Source organism: Pleurodeles waltl, chromosome 10 (assembly GCF_031143425.1).
Source record: "Pleurodeles waltl isolate 20211129_DDA chromosome 10, aPleWal1.hap1.20221129, whole genome shotgun sequence".
Classification (NCBI taxonomy): domain Eukaryota; kingdom Metazoa; phylum Chordata; class Amphibia; order Caudata; family Salamandridae; genus Pleurodeles; species Pleurodeles waltl.
In genome coordinates, this window is record NC_090449.1 from 328,173,962 (window position 1) to 328,192,377 (window position 18,416).

Genomic DNA, 18,416 nt, shown 5'->3' on the forward strand with positions numbered 1-18,416 from the left:
GCTAAAAAGGGTGTGTTGGGGATTTGGACCCGGACACCAACGAGCGAGGGCACAGAAGCACCACTGCTCAGACCCTGCTCCTAGGGTTGAGGGCAGAGAGTGGGCGAATACATCGCAAGGCAAGAAAATGCACATGGTTCTCTCTTCTGCAATATGACTAGAGTCATTTCCATGGTCGTCATCGAACATGACATAAAAAGCCTCTATCCTTTAGACCTTTTGGCCCATAATTACAAGAGGATGACTGAGTGAGACGCTCTGCCAAATTTGGCAGCCTCGCACTCAGTCATTTTCAAAATGCAGGGAAGCGCCGTATTTAGTAGAATACAGCGCACCCCTGTGCTTCCCTCTGCGCCAGCTCTAAATTAGCTGCCGAGCGCCAACGCAGCCATCCTTGCGCCATGGTACAAGGATGGCTGCGTTGAGGGGGAAATTGTTTTTGTTCAGGAAGGCACACCTTCCTGCACAACAGAAATCTTCAGTGGCGATATGTTCGTGCAGCACACATAGAAAGAGCAAAAATGAGGAGAAATGAAAACATTTCTGCTCGTTTCTCCACTATAACGACACCCATTGTATGGCGCTTGGATTTTGGCGCTGCCACAGATTTACAAAAACTCGTAAAACTGGAGCAGCATCAAAATGCTATGGTGTTGCAGTGGCCCACCCAGAGCAACACCCATTGCACGCCCCTTCCAGGGAACGGGCTGCGTGTGAAGGGGCCGTATTTACAAGGTGGTGTTAAGCCACAAAACGTGGTTGAACGGCGTCTTGTAAATACGGCACAGTACATAGTGCCACCGGGGCGTCACTAAAGATGATGTGCCGGTGGCGATAGGGCCTTGTAAGTCTGGCCGTTTCTTTGCTCAAGGTGTATGTTCTTGGTGAAGGTAGGAAAGCCATTTTCGCTCTCATACCTTCCTTCCTTGGCTGGCTTGACCACAGTAGGCCCAGGCTTCAATGGAAAGGTCAAAAAGGGAGCAACTGACTGCCGTAAGGTGTATAGTCTTCTCTTGGTGAGTTGAGACCGATGCCCTTGGAGCGTAGTACCTCATGATGGTGAGGGATAGACACAGCCTCTTTAATTTCAATTTACCTGTCAGGTGAGGTGGTAAATGCAAATAATGTGATAAAGCACAGCAACTTGCTGTTTCTGCCTGGCCTCGAACCAGGGACCTTTCTCATGTAAGGCAAACATGATAACCACTACACTACAGAAACAGACATGCTTGCTTACTTGCTTCATGTGGCTATGCATTGGACTGGAACCACTACACTGGAAACAGACACACCTGCTTTCTTTATGTGGCTATGCTTTGGACTGGAATGCAAGGACTAAGGGACAATATTCATGACGCTCAAAGCTGAGCCTTTCTGACAGGATCTCTTCCTTTGGAAGAAAGGAACTGGGATCACTTTCATTCCAAGAGGTGATTTCAAAACGAGCCCTGCAATTACTTTGGAGAAGCACTGTGCATTTCATGTTCCAACGAGAAGTGCTGCTCCAACACAAAAAAGCAGTTAGAAAGAAATCCCACACTCCTTCATCATGCCGAACTGCCTCAACACCAGTAGAAAGCATGCAATGCATTCCACCATGGCATCTTACAATAGTGGAAAGCAGAAATACTCCTGTTTATAAACAGATCGAACCTATGAAGGCACGGGCTCGTCCGGGATTTGAACCCGGGACCTCTCACACCCAAAGCGAGAATCATACCCCTAGACCAATGAGCCTTCTGCTGCAAAAGCCTTTCAAACATCTTCTGAAGTGTCTTTGAGAAAAAGCAGGGCCACTTGGAGACTCTCCTTCTAAGCGTGCCATAGCAATTGATGTTTTGTGCCAAGGGTTTTTTTTTTGCCTCTAGCAAGGCAAGAGGTAGTCAAGAAGCCCTCTGCTAGCAAGCTGAACTGTGGCGCTGATGAGAAAAGCAGACCCTTTCTGGTAGTTGTACGCCTCCGCAGGACCTGGGCCCTTGCACCGTAGACTTCCAGACCAGAAGCACTGAAGGGCCTGCCATCTCTTGCGCCTGAGCCAGAGGAGCACGCCTCTTGTATTCAAGCACACTTGCTCGCTCAGTGCTCGATCAATATGAGTGCCTCACAGGCCTGAAACACTCACCTGGGAGACGCGGGGTGGCTGAATTCCCAGAATGGCCTTCGATAGGAAAATCACCTCCTTTCCTCCCGACTCATTTCAGAATTGGGTGAAAATCGCAAGACAGTGTTCAGGGGTGCATGGGTACTGCCTACTCCCAGCTGCCTCTCTGTCTTCTTCATGTTAATTTCAAGTCACAAGGAGGGACCATTGCCATTCTGCTCCGCCCACCTAACCAGGAAACCCAGGTTGAGCTTGTCTGCCTGTTGTTGTTGCAGGGGCAGTGCCTTCTCTGCCCAAAAGTGGCAGGAGAGCCTCACTTCAAACGATGGAATCAACTGCTTAAGTAGAAACCAGCATGGTAGTTACAGTGATAAGGTGCAGCTCTAACAGAAGTCGTGACTGAGATGCCCCTTCCAGAAATACATGGAATGCTGATTGAGGGCCCAGCCGGAGGTTTGGTGGATTTCTTTTCATATGCTACAGCAGCTTGCAAAGATAGTGTTGTGGGGAGCTGGCTGTGCAAGCAGAGGAAGATTTAAGGGCAGAAAATAGACCTATCAGAAGTGGGATTTGAACCCACAACTACATGAGCAAACCAGGATGCTTAGCTTAACTGAAGATCAAGCTCTCTTGAGGCTGCCGCCTTAGACCACTCGGCCATCCTGACAGCTGAGTCTGTGTTTAGGTCTGACTCCTCAGTCTGCACTTGTCGATGCTGCCGCTTGCAATGTTCCTATCAAGGTGACAGGTTTAAAGGCCCCACAATATAACATGGCCAAGAAAAAAAAAAGTAAAAAACAGAATAAGAAACCAGGCACATGCACGACTACGCAAAGATGCAGATAACTTTTTACCGGCCTGCAATAGTAATACAAGTTTTATGCAGGTCACAAGTTTTTAAAGGCCATCCCTGAGTGAGACTAAGCTTTTAGGGAGCAAACACAAAAGCAGACACTGCCCTTTGTTTCTGCCCAGTCTCAAACCAGGGACCTTTCACTTGTTAGGCGAACATGATAACCACTACACTACAGAAACAAGCATGAGGGCTTGACTGAAGGAGCAAAATTCCCCTCATATGTTTGCCCGATTGCCTCTATACTTGATCAGCAGTTGCTCACAAAGCGAGGAGTAAGTGTGAGAATTGCAGCGTTGTCAGCCAGCAAGCGTACACTCAGATGTACTGAAAAGTAACAGCTGCGGGTAGAGACAAATATCTGATGCCTAAATGCCTGAAACCAGAGCCTGTGAAAGCATCACACAGAGCACACTGAAAGCAAGCAGGAAGGAAGCCAAGGCATGGTGATCCTTTTTTTCTCCTGAAGCTAAAAATATTTTGCACAACAATGCTTTGAGTGGAATGAGGAATCTTCAAGCTTTGTGTATTTTGAGTAAAATGTGTGTGTTTTCTGCTAAAAAGGGTGTGTTGGGGATTTGGACCCGGACACCAACGAGCGAGGGCACAGAAGCACCACTGCTCAGACCCTGCTCCTAGGGTTGAGGGCAGAGAGTGGGCGAATACATCGCAAGGCAAGAAAATGCACATGGTTCTCTCTTCTGCAATATGACTAGAGTCATTTCCATGGTCGTCATCGAACATGACATAAAAAGCCTCTATCCTTTAGACCTTTTGGCCCATAATTACAAGAGGATGACTGAGTGAGACGCTCTGCCAAATTTGGCAGCCTCGCACTCAGTCATTTTCAAAATGCAGGGAAGCGCCGTATTTAGTAGAATACAGCGCACCCCTGTGCTTCCCTCTGCGCCAGCTCTAAATTAGCTGCCGAGCGCCAACGCAGCCATCCTTGCGCCATGGTACAAGGATGGCTGCGTTGTGGGGGAAATTGTTTTTGTTCAGGAAGGCACACCTTCCTGCACAACAGAAATCTTCAGTGGCGATATGTTCGTGCAGCACACATAGAAAGAGCAAAAATGAGGAGAAATGAAAACATTTCTGCTCGTTTCTCCACTATAACGACACCCATTGTATGGCGCTTGGATTTTGGCGCTGCCACAGATTTACAAAAACTCGTAAAACTGGAGCAGCATCAAAATGCTATGGTGTTGCAGTGGCCCACCCAGAGCAACACCCATTGCACGCCCCTTCCAGGGAAAGGGCTGCGTGTGAAGGGGCCGTATTTACAAGGTGGTGTTAAGCCACAAAATGTGGTTGAACGGCGTCTTGTAAATACGGCACAGTACATAGTGCCACCGGGGCGTCACTAAAGATGATGTGCCGGTGGCGATAGGGCCTTGTAAGTCTGGCCCTTTCTTTTCTCAAGGTGTATGTTCTTGGTGAAGGTAGGAAAGCCATTTTCGCTCTCATACCTTCCTTCCTTGGCTGGCTTGACCACAGTAGGCCCAGGATTCAATGGAAAGGTCAAAAAGGGAGCAACTGACTGCCGTAAGGTGTATCGTCTTCTCTTGGTGAGTTGAGACTGATGCCCTTGGAGAGTAGTACCTCATGATGGTGAGGGATAGACACAGCCTCTTTAATTTCAATTTACCTGTCAGGTGAGGTGGTAAATGCAAATAATGTGATAAAGCACATCAACTTGCTGTTTCTGCCTGGCCTCGAACCAGGGACCTTTCGCGTGTAAGGCAAACATGATAACCACTACACTACAGAAACAGACATGCTTGCTTACTTGCTTCATGTGGCTATGCATTGGACTGGAACCACTACACTGGAAACAGACACACCGGCTTTCTTTATGTGGCTATGCTTTGGACTGGAATGCAAGGACTAAGGGACAATATTCATGACGCTCAAAGCTGAGCCTTTCTGACAGGATCTCTTCCTTTGGAAGAAAGGAACTGGGATCACTTTCATTCCAAGAGGTGATTTCAAAACCAGCCCTGCAATTACTTTGGAGAAGCACTGTGCATTTCATGTTCCAACGAGAAGTGCTGCTCCAACACAAAAAAGCAGTTAGAAAGAAATCCCACACTCCTTCATCATGCCGAACTGCCTCGACACCAGTAGAAAGCATGCAATGCATTCCACCATGGCATCTTACAAGAGTGGAAAGCAGAAATACTCCTGTTTATAAACAGATCGAACCTATGAAGGCACGGGCTCTTCCGAGATTTGAACCCGGGACCTCTCACACCCAAAACGAGAATCATACCCCTAGACCAACGAGCCTTCTGCTGCAAAAGCCTTTCAAACATCTTCTGAAGTGTCTTTGAGAAAAAGCAGGGCCACTTGGAGACTCTCCTTCTAAGCGTGCCATAGCAATTGATGTTTTGTGCCAAGGGTTTTTTTTTTGCCTCTAGCAAGGCAAGAGGTAGTCAAGAAGCCCTCTGCTAGCAAGCTGAACTGTGGCGCTGATGAGAAAAGCAGACCCTTTCTGGTAGTTGTACGCCTCCGCAGGACCTGGGCCGTTGCACCGTAGACTTCCAGACCAGAAGCACTGAAGGGCCTGCCATCTCTTGCGCCTGAGCCAGAGGAGCACGCCTCTTGTATTCAAGCACACTTGCTCGCTCAGTGCTCGATCAATATGAGTGCCTCACAGGCCTGAAACACTCACCTGGGAGACGCGGGGTGGCTGAATTCCCAGAATGGCCTTCGATAGGAAAATCACCTCCTTTCCTCCCGACTCATTTCAGAATTGGGTGAAAATCGCAAGACAGTGTTCAGGGGTGCATGGGTACTGCCTACTCCCAGCTGCCTCTCTGTCTTCTTCATGTTAATTTCAAGTCACAAGGAGGGACCATTGCCATTCTGCTCCGCCCACCTAACCAGGAAACCCAGGTTGAGCTTGTCTGCCTGTTGTTGTTGCAGGGGCAGTGCCTTCTCTGCCCAAAAGTGGCAGGAGAGCCTCACTTCAAACGATGGAATCAACTGCTTAAGTAGAAACCAGCATGGTAGTTACAGTGATAAGGTGCAGCTCTAACAGAAGTCGTGACTGAGATGCCCCTTCCAGAAATACATGGAATGCTGATTGAGGGCCCAGCCGGAGGGTTGGTGGATTTCTTTTCATATGCTACAGCAGCTTGCAAAGATAGTGTTGTGGGGAGCTGGCTGTGCAAGCAGAGGAAGATTTAAGGGCAGAAAATAGACCAATCAGAAGTGGGATTTGAACCCACAACTACATGAGCAAACCAGGATGCTTAGCTTAACTGAAGATCAAGCTCTCTTGAGGCTGCCGCCTTAGACCACTCGGCCATCCTGACAGCTGAGTCTGTGTTTAGGTCTGACTCCTCAGTCTGCACTTGTCGATGCTGCCGCTTGCAATGTTCCTATCAAGGTGACAGGTTTAAAGGCCCCACAATATAACATGGCCAAGAAAAAAAAAAGTCAAAAACAGAATAAGAAACCAGGCACATGCACGACTACGCAAAGATGCAGATAACTTTTTACCGGCCTGCAATAGTAATACAAGTTTTATGCAGGTCACAAGTTTTTAAAGGCCATCCCTGAGTGAGACTAAGCTTTTAGGGAGCAAACACAAAAGCAGACACTGCCCAGTCTCAAACCAGGGACCTTTCGCTTGTTAGGCGAACATGATAACCACTACACTACAGAAACAAGCATGAGGGCTTGACTGAAGGAGCAAAATTCCCCTCATATGTTTGCCCGATTGCCTCTATACTTGATCAGCAGTTGCTCACAAAGCGAGGAGTAAGTGTGAAAATTGCAGCGTTGTCAGCCAGCAAGCATACACTCAGATGTACTGAAAAGTAACAGCTGCGGGTAGAGACAAATATCTGATGCCTAAATGCCTGAAACCAGAGCCTGTGAAAGCATCACACAGAGCACACTGAAAGCAAGCAGGAAGGAAGCCAAGGCATGGTGATCCTTTTTTTCTCCTGAGGCTAAAAATATTTTGCACAACAATGCTTTGAGTGGAATGAGGAATCTTCAAGCTTTGTGTATTTTGAGTAAAATTTGTGTGTTTTCTGCTAAAAAGGGTGTGTTGGGGATTTGGACCCGGACACCAACGAGCGAGGGCACAGAAGCACCACTGCTCAGACCCTGCTCCTAGGGTTGAGGGCAGAGAGTGGGTGAATACATCGCAAGGCAAGAAAGTGCACATGGTTCTCTCTTCTGCAATATGACTAGAGTCATTTCCATGGTCGTCATCGAACATGACATAAAAAGCCTCTATCCTTTAGACCTTTTGGCCCATAATTACAAGAGGATGACTGAGTGAGACGCTCTGCCAAATTTGGCAGCCTCGCACTCAGTCATTTTCAAAATGCAGGGAAGCGCCGTATTTAGTAGAATGCAGCGCACCCCTGTGCTTCCCTCTGCGCCAGCTCTAAATTAGCTGCCGAGCGCCAACGCAGCCATCCTTGCGCCATGGTACAAGGATGGCTGCGTTGAGGGGGAAATTGTTTTTGTTCAGGAAGGCACACCTTCCTGCACAACAGAAATCTTCAGTGGCGATATGTTCGTGCAGCACACATAGAAAGAGCAAAAATGAGGAGAAATGAAAACATTTCTGCTCGTTTCTCCACTATAACGACACCCATTGTATGGCGCTTGCATTTTGGCGCTGCCACAGATTTACAAAAACTCGTAAAACTGGAGCAGCATCAAAATGCTATGGTGTTGCAGTGGCCCACCCAGAGCAACACCCATTGCACGCCCCTTCCAGGGAAAGGGCTGCGTGTGAAGGGGCCGTATTTACAAGGTGGTGTTAAGCCACAAAACGTGGTTGAACAGCGTCTTGTAAATACGGCACAGTACATAGTGCCACCGGGGCGTCACTAAAGATGATGTGCCGGTGGCGATAGGGCCTTGTAAGTCTGGCCCTTTCTTTTCTCAAGGTGTATGTTCTTGGTGAAGGTAGGAAAGCCATTTTCGCTCTCATACCTTCCTTCCTTGGCTGGCTTGACCACAGTAGGCCGAGGCTTCAATGGAAAGGTCAAAAAGGGAGCAACTGACTGCCGTAAGGTGTATCGTCTTCTCTTGGTGAGTTGAGACCGATGCCCTTGGAGCGTAGTACCTCACGATGGTGAGGGATAGACACAGCCTCTTTAATTTCAATTTACCTGTCAGGTGAGGTGGTAAATGCAAATAATGTGATAAAGCACAGCAACTTGCTGTTTCTGCCTGGCCTCGAACCAGGGACCTTTCGCGTGTAAGGCAAACATGATAACGACTACACTACAGAAACAGACATGCTTGCTTACTTGCTTCATGTGGCTATGCATTGGACTGGAACCACTACACTGGAAACAGACACACCTGCTTTCTTTATGTGGCTATGCTTTGGACTGGAATGCAAGGACTAAGGGACAATATTCATGACGCTCAAAGCTGAGCCTTTCTGACAGGATCTCTTCCTTTGGAAGAAAGGAACTGGGATCACTTTCATTCCAAGAGGTGATTTCAAAACCAGCCCTGCAATTACTTTGGAGAAGCACTGTGCATTTCATGTTCCAACGAGAAGTGCTGCTCCAACACAAAAAAGCAGTTAGAAAGAAATCCCACACTCATTCATCATGCCGAACTGCCTCGACACCAGTAGAAAGCATGCAATGCATTCCACCATGGCATCTTACAAGAGTGGAAAGCAGAAATACTCTTGTTTATAAACAGATCGAATCTATGAAGGCACGGGCTCGTCAAGGATTTGAACCTGGGACCTCTCACACCCAAAGCGAGAATCATACCCCTAGACCAACGAGCCTGCTGCTGCAAAAGCCTTTCAAACATCTTCTGAAGTGTCTTTGAGAAAAAGCAGGGCCACTTGGAGACTCTCCTTCTAAGCGCGCCATAGCAATTGATGTTTTGTGCCAAGGGTTTTTTTTTTGCCTCTAGCAAGGCAAGAGGTAGTCAAGAAGCCCTCTGCTAGCAAGCTGAACTGTGGCGCTGATGAGAAAAGCAGACCCTTTCTGGTAGTTGTACGCCTCCGCAGGACCTGGGCCCTTGCACCGTAGACTTCCAGACCAGAAGCACTGAAGGGCCTGCCATCTCTTGCGCCTGAGCCAGAGGAGCACACCTCTTGTATTCAAGCACGCTTGCTTGCTCAGTGCTCGATCAATCTGAGTGCCTCACAGGCCTGAAACACTCACCTGGGAGACGCGGGGTGGCTGAATTCCCAGAATGGCCTTCGATAGGAAAATCACCTCCTTTCCTCCCGACTCATTTCAGAATTGGGTGAAAATCGCAAGACAGTGTTCAGGGGTGCATGGGTACTGCCTACTCCCAGCTGCCTCTCTGTCTTCTTCATGTTAATTTCAAGTCACAAGGAGGGACCATTGCCATTCTGCTCCGCCCACCTAACCAGGAAACCCAGGTTGAGCTTGTCTGCCTGTTGTTGTTGCAGGGGCAGTGCCTTCTCTGCCCAAAAGTGGCAAGAGAGCCTCACTTCAAACGATGGAATCAACTGCTTAAGTAGAAACCAGCATGGTAGTTACAGTGATAAGGTGCAGCTCTAACAGAAGTCGTGACTGAGATGCCCCTTCCAGAAATACATGGAATGCTGATTGAGGGCCCAGCCGGAGGGTTGGTGGATTTCTTTTCATATGCTACAGCAGCTTGCAAAGATAGTGTTGTGGGGAGCTGGCTGTGCAAGCAGAGGAAGATTTAAGGGCAGAAAATAGACCTATCAGAAGTGGGATTTGAACCCACAACTACATGAGCAAACCAGGATGCTTAGCTTAACTGAAGATCAAGCTCTCTTGAGGCTGTCGCCTTAGACCACTCGGCCATCCTGACAGCTGAGTCTGTGTTTAGGTCTGACTCCTCAGTCTGCACTTGTCGATGCTGCCGCTTGCAATGTTCCTATCAAGGTGACAGGTTTAAAGGCCCCACAATATAACATGGCCAAGAAAAAAAAAAGAAAAAAAAACAGAATAAGAAACCAGGCACATGCACGACTACGCAAAGATGCAGATAACTTTTTACCGGCCTGCAATAGTAATACAAGTTTTATGCAGGTCACAAGTTTTTAAAGGCCATCCCTGAGTGAGACTAAGCTTTTAGGGAGCAAACACAAAAGCAGACACTGCCCATTGTTTCTGCCCAGTCTCAAACCAGGGACCTTTCGCTTGTTAGGCGAACATGATAACCACTACACTACAGAAACAAGCATGAGGGCATGACTGAAGGAGCAAAATTCCCCTCATATGTTTGCCCGATTGCCTCTATACTTGATCAGCAGTTGCTCACAAAGCGAGGAGTAAGTGTGAAAATTGCAGCGTTGTCAGCCAGCAAGCGTACACTCAGATGTACTGAAAAGTAACAGCTGCGGGTAGAGACAAATATCTGATGCCTACATGCCTGAAACCAGAGCCTGTGAAAGCATCACACAGAGCACACTGAAAGCAAGCAGGAAGGAAGCCAAGGCATGGTGATCCTTTTTTTCTCCTGAGGCTAAAAATATTTTGCACAACAATGCTTTGAGTGGAAGGAGGAATCTTCAAGCTTTGTGTATTTTGAGTAAAATTTGTGTGTTTTCTGCTAAAAAGGGTGTGTTGGGGATTTGGACCCGGACACCAACGAGCGAGGGCACAGAAGCACCACTGCTCAGACCCTGCTCCTAGGGTTGAGGGCAGAGAGTGGGCGAATACATCGCAAGGCAAGAAAATGCACATGGTTCTCTCTTCTGCAATATGACTAGAGTCATTTCCATGGTCGTCATCGAACATGACATAAAAAGCCTCTATCCTTTAGACCTTTTGGCCCATAATTACAAGAGGATGACTGAGTGAGACGCTCTGCCAAATTTGGCAGCCTCGCACTCAGTCATTTTCAAAATGCAGGGAAGCGCCGTATTTAGTAGAATACAGCGCACCCCTGTGCTTCCCTCTGCGCCAGCTCTAAATTAGCTGCCGAACGCCAACGCAGCCATCCTTGCGCCATGGTTCAAGGATGGCTACGTTGAGGGGGAAAATGTTTTTGTTCAGGAAGGCACACCTTCCTGCACAACAGAAATCTTCAGTGGCGATATGTTCGTGCAGCACACATAGAAAGAGCAAAAATGAGGAGAAATGAAAACATTTCTGCTCGTTTCTCCACTATAACGACACCCATTGTATGGCGCTTGGATTTTGCCGCTGCCACAGATTTACAAAAACTCGTAAAACTGGAGCAGCATCAAAATGCTATGGTGTTGCAGTGGCCCACCCAGAGCAACACCCATTGCACGCCCCTTCCAGGGAACGGGCTGCGTGTGAAGGGGCCGTATTTACAAGGTGGTGTTAAGCCACAAAACGTGGTTGAACGGCGTCTTGTAAATACGGCACAGTACATAGTGCCACCGGGGCGTCACTAAAGATGATGTGCCGGTGGCGATAGAGCCTTGTAAGTCTGGCCCTTTCTTTGCTGAAGGTGTATGTTCTTGGTGAAGGTAGGAAAGCCATTTTCGCTCTCATACCTTCCTTCCTTGGCTGGCTTGACCACAGTAGGCCCAGGCTTCAATGGAAAGGTCAAAAAGGGAGCAACTGACTGCCGTAAGGTGTATCGTCTTCTCTTGGTGAGTTGAGACCGATGCCCTTGGAGCGTAGTACCTCACGATGGTGAGGGATAGACACAGCCTCTTTAATTTCAATTTACCTGTCAGGTGAGGTGGTAAATGCAAATAATGTGATAAAGCACAGCAACTTGCTGTTTCTGCCTGGCCTCGAACCAGGGACCTTTCGCGTGTAAGGCAAACGTGATAACCACTACACTACAGAAACAGACATGCTTGCTTACTTGCTTCATGTGGCTATGCATTGGACTGGAACCACTACACTGGAAACAGACACACCTGCTTTCTTTATGTGGCTATGCTTTGGACTGGAATGCAAGGACTAAGGGACAATATTCATGACGCTCAAAGCTGAGCCTTTCTGACAGGATCTCTTCCTTTGGAAGAAAGGAACTGGGATCACTTTCATTCCAAGAGGTGATTTCAAAACCAGCCCTGCAATTACTTCGGAGAAGCACTGTGCATTTCATGTTCCAACGAGAAGTGCTGCTCCAACACAAAAAAGCAGTTAGAAAGAAATCCCACACTCCTTCATCATGCCGAACTGCCTCAACACCAGTAGAAAGCATGCAATGCATTCCACCATGGCATCTTACAATAGTGGAAAGCAGAAATACTCCTGTTTATAAACAGATCGAACCTATGAAGGCACGGGCTCGTCCGGGATTTGAACCCGGGACCTCTCACACCCAAAGCGAGAATCATACCCCTAGACCAATGAGCCTTCTGCTGCAAAAGCCTTTCAAACATCTTCTGAAGTGTCTTTGAGAAAAAGCAGGGCCACTTGGAGACTCTCCTTCTAAGCGTGCCATAGCAATTGATGTTTTGTGCCAAGGGTTTTTTTTTTGCCTCTAGCAAGGCAAGAGGTAGTCAAGAAGCCCTCTGCTAGCAAGCTGAACTGTGGCGCTGATGAGAAAAGCAGACCCTTTCTGGTAGTTGTACGCCTCCGCAGGACCTGGGCCCTTGCACCGTAGACTTCCAGACCAGAAGCACTGAAGGGCCTGCCATCTCTTGCGCCTGAGCCAGAGGAGCACGCCTCTTGTATTCAAGCACACTTGCTCGCTCAGTGCTCGATCAATATGAGTGCCTCACAGGCCTGAAACACTCACCTGGGAGACGCGGGGTGGCTGAATTCCCAGAATGGCCTTCGATAGGAAAATCACCTCCTTTCCTCCCGACTCATTTCAGAATTGGGTGAAAATCGCAAGACAGTGTTCAGGGGTGCATGGGTACTGCCTACTCCCAGCTGCCTCTCTGTCTTCTTCATGTTAATTTCAAGTCACAAGGAGGGACCATTGCCATTCTGCTCCGCCCACCTAACCAGGAAACCCAGGTTGAGCTTGTCTGCCTGTTGTTGTTGCAGGGGCAGTGCCTTCTCTGCCCAAAAGTGGCAGGAGAGCCTCACTTCAAACGATGGAATCAACTGCTTAAGTAGAAACCAGCATGGTAGTTACAGTGATAAGGTGCAGCTCTAACAGAAGTCGTGACTGAGATGCCCCTTCCAGAAATACATGGAATGCTGATTGAGGGCCCAGCCGGAGGTTTGGTGGATTTCTTTTCATATGCTACAGCAGCTTGCAAAGATAGTGTTGTGGGGAGCTGGCTGTGCAAGCAGAGGAAGATTTAAGGGCAGAAAATAGACCTATCAGAAGTGGGATTTGAACCCACAACTACATGAGCAAACCAGGATGCTTAGCTTAACTGAAGATCAAGCTCTCTTGAGGCTGCCGCCTTAGACCACTCGGCCATCCTGACAGCTGAGTCTGTGTTTAGGTCTGACTCCTCAGTCTGCACTTGTCGATGCTGCCGCTTGCAATGTTCCTATCAAGGTGACAGGTTTAAAGGCCCCACAATATAACATGGCCAAGAAAAAAAAAAGTAAAAAACAGAATAAGAAACCAGGCACATGCACGACTACGCAAAGATGCAGATAACTTTTTACCGGCCTGCAATAGTAATACAAGTTTTATGCAGGTCACAAGTTTTTAAAGGCCATCCCTGAGTGAGACTAAGCTTTTAGGGAGCAAACACAAAAGCAGACACTGCCCTTTGTTTCTGCCCAGTCTCAAACCAGGGACCTTTCACTTGTTAGGCGAACATGATAACCACTACACTACAGAAACAAGCATGAGGGCTTGACTGAAGGAGCAAAATTCCCCTCATATGTTTGCCCGATTGCCTCTATACTTGATCAGCAGTTGCTCACAAAGCGAGGAGTAAGTGTGAGAATTGCAGCGTTGTCAGCCAGCAAGCGTACACTCAGATGTACTGAAAAGTAACAGCTGCGGGTAGAGACAAATATCTGATGCCTAAATGCCTGAAACCAGAGCCTGTGAAAGCATCACACAGAGCACACTGAAAGCAAGCAGGAAGGAAGCCAAGGCATGGTGATCCTTTTTTTCTCCTGAAGCTAAAAATATTTTGCACAACAATGCTTTGAGTGGAATGAGGAATCTTCAAGCTTTGTGTATTTTGAGTAAAATGTGTGTGTTTTCTGCTAAAAAGGGTGTGTTGGGGATTTGGACCCGGACACCAACGAGCGAGGGCACAGAAGCACCACTGCTCAGACCCTGCTCCTAGGGTTGAGGGCAGAGAGTGGGCGAATACATCGCAAGGCAAGAAAATGCACATGGTTCTCTCTTCTGCAATATGACTAGAGTCATTTCCATGGTCGTCATCGAACATGACATAAAAAGCCTCTATCCTTTAGACCTTTTGGCCCATAATTACAAGAGGATGACTGAGTGAGACGCTCTGCCAAATTTGGCAGCCTCGCACTCAGTCATTTTCAAAATGCAGGGAAGCGCCGTATTTAGTAGAATACAGCGCACCCCTGTGCTTCCCTCTGCGCCAGCTCTAAATTAGCTGCCGAGCGCCAACGCAGCCATCCTTGCGCCATGGTACAAGGATGGCTGCGTTGTGGGGGAAATTGTTTTTGTTCAGGAAGGCACACCTTCCTGCACAACAGAAATCTTCAGTGGCGATATGTTCGTGCAGCACACATAGAAAGAGCAAAAATGAGGAGAAATGAAAACATTTCTGCTCGTTTCTCCACTATAACGACACCCATTGTATGGCGCTTGGATTTTGGCGCTGCCACAGATTTACAAAAACTCGTAAAACTGGAGCAGCATCAAAATGCTATGGTGTTGCAGTGGCCCACCCAGAGCAACACCCATTGCACGCCCCTTCCAGGGAAAGGGCTGCGTGTGAAGGGGCCGTATTTACAAGGTGGTGTTAAGCCACAAAATGTGGTTGAACGGCGTCTTGTAAATACGGCACAGTACATAGTGCCACCGGGGCGTCACTAAAGATGATGTGCCGGTGGCGATAGGGCCTTGTAAGTCTGGCCCTTTCTTTTCTCAAGGTGTATGTTCTTGGTGAAGGTAGGAAAGCCATTTTCGCTCTCATACCTTCCTTCCTTGGCTGGCTTGACCACAGTAGGCCCAGGATTCAATGGAAAGGTCAAAAAGGGAGCAACTGACTGCCGTAAGGTGTATCGTCTTCTCTTGGTGAGTTGAGACTGATGCCCTTGGAGAGTAGTACCTCATGATGGTGAGGGATAGACACAGCCTCTTTAATTTCAATTTACCTGTCAGGTGAGGTGGTAAATGCAAATAATGTGATAAAGCACATCAACTTGCTGTTTCTGCCTGGCCTCGAACCAGGGACCTTTCGCGTGTAAGGCAAACATGATAACCACTACACTACAGAAACAGACATGCTTGCTTACTTGCTTCATGTGGCTATGCATTGGACTGGAACCACTACACTGGAAACAGACACACCGGCTTTCTTTATGTGGCTATGCTTTGGACTGGAATGCAAGGACTAAGGGACAATATTCATGACGCTCAAAGCTGAGCCTTTCTGACAGGATCTCTTCCTTTGGAAGAAAGGAACTGGGATCACTTTCATTCCAAGAGGTGATTTCAAAACCAGCCCTGCAATTACTTTGGAGAAGCACTGTGCATTTCATGTTCCAACGAGAAGTGCTGCTCCAACACAAAAAAGCAGTTAGAAAGAAATCCCACACTCCTTCATCATGCCGAACTGCCTCGACACCAGTAGAAAGCATGCAATGCATTCCACCATGGCATCTTACAAGAGTGGAAAGCAGAAATACTCCTGTTTATAAACAGATCGAACCTATGAAGGCACGGGCTCTTCCGAGATTTGAACCCGGGACCTCTCACACCCAAAACGAGAATCATACCCCTAGACCAACGAGCCTTCTGCTGCAAAAGCCTTTCAAACATCTTCTGAAGTGTCTTTGAGAAAAAGCAGGGCCACTTGGAGACTCTCCTTCTAAGCGTGCCATAGCAATTGATGTTTTGTGCCAAGGGTTTTTTTTTTGCCTCTAGCAAGGCAAGAGGTAGTCAAGAAGCCCTCTGCTAGCAAGCTGAACTGTGGCGCTGATGAGAAAAGCAGACCCTTTCTGGTAGTTGTACGCCTCCGCAGGACCTGGGCCGTTGCACCGTAGACTTCCAGACCAGAAGCACTGAAGGGCCTGCCATCTCTTGCGCCTGAGCCAGAGGAGCACGCCTCTTGTATTCAAGCACACTTGCTCGCTCAGTGCTCGATCAATATGAGTGCCTCACAGGCCTGAAACACTCACCTGGGAGACGCGGGGTGGCTGAATTCCCAGAATGGCCTTCGATAGGAAAATCACCTCCTTTCCTCCCGACTCATTTCAGAATTGGGTGAAAATCGCAAGACAGTGTTCAGGGGTGCATGGGTACTGCCTACTCCCAGCTGCCTCTCTGTCTTCTTCATGTTAATTTCAAGTCACAAGGAGGGACCATTGCCATTCTGCTCCGCCCACCTAACCAGGAAACCCAGGTTGAGCTTGTCTGCCTGTTGTTGTTGCAGGGGCAGTGCCTTCTCTGCCCAAAAGTGGCAGGAGAGCCTCACTTCAAACGATGGAATCAACTGCTTAAGTAGAAACCAGCATGGTAGTTACAGTGATAAGGTGCAGCTCTAACAGAAGTCGTGACTGAGATGCCCCTTCCAGAAATACATGGAATGCTGATTGAGGGCCCAGCCGGAGGGTTGGTGGATTTCTTTTCATATGCTACAGCAGCTTGCAAAGATAGTGTTGTGGGGAGCTGGCTGTGCAAGCAGAGGAAGATTTAAGGGCAGAAAATAGACCAATCAGAAGTGGGATTTGAACCCACAACTACATGAGCAAACCAGGATGCTTAGCTTAACTGAAGATCAAGCTCTCTTGAGGCTGCCGCCTTAGACCACTCGGCCATCCTGACAGCTGAGTCTGTGTTTAGGTCTGACTCCTCAGTCTGCACTTGTCGATGCTGCCGCTTGCAATGTTCCTATCAAGGTGACAGGTTTAAAGGCCCCACAATATAACATGGCCAAGAAAAAAAAAAGTCAAAAACAGAATAAGAAACCAGGCACATGCACGACTACGCAAAGATGCAGATAACTTTTTACCGGCCTGCAATAGTAATACAAGTTTTATGCAGGTCACAAGTTTTTAAAGGGCATCCCTGAGTGAGACTAAGCTTTTAGGGAGCAAACACAAAAGCAGACACTGCCCAGTCTCAAACCAGGGACCTTTCGCTTGTTAGGCGAACATGATAACCACTACACTACAGAAACAAGCATGAGGGCTTGACTGAAGGAGCAAAATTCCCCTCATATGTTTGCCCGATTGCCTCTATACTTGATCAGCAGTTGCTCACAAAGCGAGGAGTAAGTGTGAAAATTGCAGCGTTGTCAGCCAGCAAGCATACACTCAGATGTACTGAAAAGTAACAGCTGCGGGTAGAGACAAATATCTGATGCCTAAATGCCTGAAACCAGAGCCTGTGAAAGCATCACACAGAGCACACTGAAAGCAAGCAGGAAGGAAGCCAAGGCATGGTGATCCTTTTTTTCTCCTGAGGCTAAAAATATTTTGCACAACAATGCTTTGAGTGGAATGAGGAATCTTCAAGCTTTGTGTATTTTGAGTAAAATTTGTGTGTTTTCTGCTAAAAAGGGTGTGTTGGGGATTTGGACCCGGACACCAACGAGCGAGGGCACAGAAGCACCACTGCTCAGACCCTGCTCCTAGGGTTGAGGGCAGAGAGTGGGTGAATACATCGCAAGGCAAGAAAGTGCACATGGTTCTCTCTTCTGCAATATGACTAGAGTCATTTCCATGGTCGTCATCGAACATGACATAAAAAGCCTCTATCCTTTAGACCTTTTGGCCCATAATTACAAGAGGATGACTGAGTGAGACGCTCTGCCAAATTTGGCAGCCTCGCACTCAGTCATTTTCAAAATGCAGGGAAGCGCCGTATTTAGTAGAATGCAGCGCACCCCTGTGCTTCCCTCTGCGCCAGCTCTAAATTAGCTGCCGAGCGCCAACGCAGCCATCCTTGCGCCATGGTACAAGGATGGCTGCGTTGAGGGGGAAATTGTTTTTGTTCAGGAAGGCACACCTTCCTGCACAACAGAAATCTTCAGTGGCGATATGTTCGTGCAGCACACATAGAAAGAGCAAAAATGAGGAGAAATGAAAACATTTCTGCTCGTTTCTCCACTATAACGACACCCATTGTATGGCGCTTGCATTTTGGCGCTGCCACAGATTTACAAAAACTCGTAAAACTGGAGCAGCATCAAAATGCTATGGTGTTGCAGTGGCCCACCCAGAGCAACACCCATTGCACGCCCCTTCCAGGGAAAGGGCTGCGTGTGAAGGGGCCGTATTTACAAGGTGGTGTTAAGCCACAAAACGTGGTTGAACAGCGTCTTGTAAATACGGCACAGTACATAGTGCCACCGGGGCGTCACTAAAGATGATGTGCCGGTGGCGATAGGGCCTTGTAAGTCTGGCCCTTTCTTTTCTCAAGGTGTATGTTCTTGGTGAAGGTAGG

General features: G+C 48.0%; 3 non-coding genes across 3 annotated transcripts; all 3 read right to left on the minus strand.

Annotated features, from left to right (window-relative positions):
- Positions 1-4,657: 4,657 nt before the first annotated feature.
- Positions 4,658-4,730, minus strand: TRNAV-UAC (transfer RNA valine (anticodon UAC)). The gene has a single exon. It is a non-coding gene; the product is annotated as a tRNA-Val (tRNA).
- Positions 4,731-11,664: 6,934 nt separating this feature from the next.
- Positions 11,665-11,737, minus strand: TRNAV-UAC (transfer RNA valine (anticodon UAC)). Its single transcript has one exon. It is a non-coding gene; the product is annotated as a tRNA-Val (tRNA).
- A 3,436-nt stretch (positions 11,738-15,173) lies between these two features.
- TRNAV-UAC (transfer RNA valine (anticodon UAC)) lies at positions 15,174-15,246 on the minus strand. The gene has a single exon. It is a non-coding gene; the product is annotated as a tRNA-Val (tRNA).
- Between the last annotated feature and the right edge of the window lie 3,170 nt (positions 15,247-18,416).